This window comes from Orycteropus afer, unplaced genomic scaffold (assembly GCF_000298275.1).
Source record: "Orycteropus afer afer isolate SDZICR_OR568_19922 unplaced genomic scaffold, OryAfe1.0 scaffold00187, whole genome shotgun sequence".
NCBI classification, from domain to species: Eukaryota; Metazoa; Chordata; class Mammalia; order Tubulidentata; family Orycteropodidae; genus Orycteropus; species Orycteropus afer.
The window spans coordinates 1032637-1033790 of NW_006921774.1; the positions used below are offsets into that span (position 1 = coordinate 1032637).

Genomic DNA, 1154 nt, shown 5'->3' on the forward strand with positions numbered 1-1154 from the left:
CACAGTCCACACAAAGAAGCAAGATAAAGTGGTAGAAACAAAGGAATAGGATATAGACCCAGAACACATCCCTGAGGAAGAAGCAGCATTAGAACTCTCTGATAAGGAACTCAAAAGAATTACATTTAGGTATCTTCAAAGAATTGAGAGACAGGACAAAGAAAACAAAGAATAAACATTAGAAGAATTTTGGAAGAAAATACAAAAACAAAATGAAAAATGAGAAATGATTCTAAATCTACAGATAGAAATCCAAATGGTTAAAATGAAATTGTTAGATAATACACTGGAAGGGCAAAAGAGTAGAACTGATGCAATAGAAAACAGAATTAATGAGACTGAAGAGAAATACCTAAATACAACTTTGGAAAGGGATCAATCAGAAAAAAAAATCAAAACAAAATGAAGAAAGCCTAAGGTTCATGTGGGATACCACCAAAAGGAATAACCTACATGTCACTGGAATTCCAGAACAAGAAGAGAAAAAAAAAACTACTGAGAAAATTGTCCAAGATTTGCTGGAGGAGAATTTCCATAATATGATAAAAAATGAGAATATATCCATTCAGGAAGTCCAACGAACCATAGACAGGATAGACCCCAAAAGAAAATTACCGAGACATATCATCATCAAACTCACCAAAACAAAAGACAAAGACAGAACCCTGAAAGCAGCAAGGAAAAACAAAAAGTTACCTACAAAGGACAGCCAGTAAAAATAAGCTCTGATTTCTCACCAGAAACCATGCAAGCGAGAAGGCAATGGGACGGTATACACAAAACTCTAAAAGAGAAAAATTTTTAAGCAAGAATTATATACCCAGCAAAACTGTCCCTCAAACATGATGGTGAGATAAGGAGATTTCCAGATAAGCAGAAATAAGGGAATTTGTTAAAACCAGACCACCCTTCCAAGAGATGCTAAAGGGAGTCCTTTGAACAGAGAACCAAAAATAGCAAATAACAAACGACCATTAATACACAAGATGACATAACCCACAAACCACAGCTATGGACATATCCAAAGTAAAATGAGCTTCCAAGATGGTAAACAGGGAACCACAGACATCAATTGACAAATGAGGACAACTACAAACAAAAAGAGGGAAAAGACTATGTAGTTACAGAACTTCTACATGGTGAGGAAGTTAAGA

At 35.2% G+C, this 1154-nt stretch overlaps 1 protein-coding gene across 1 annotated transcript in view; it reads right to left on the reverse strand.

The window, feature by feature from the left end:
• Window positions 1-1154, reverse strand: part of NBAS (NBAS subunit of NRZ tethering complex) — a 750019-nt gene that overhangs the window by 710975 nt on the left and 37890 nt on the right. The gene's annotated exons all lie outside the window — the stretch shown is intronic.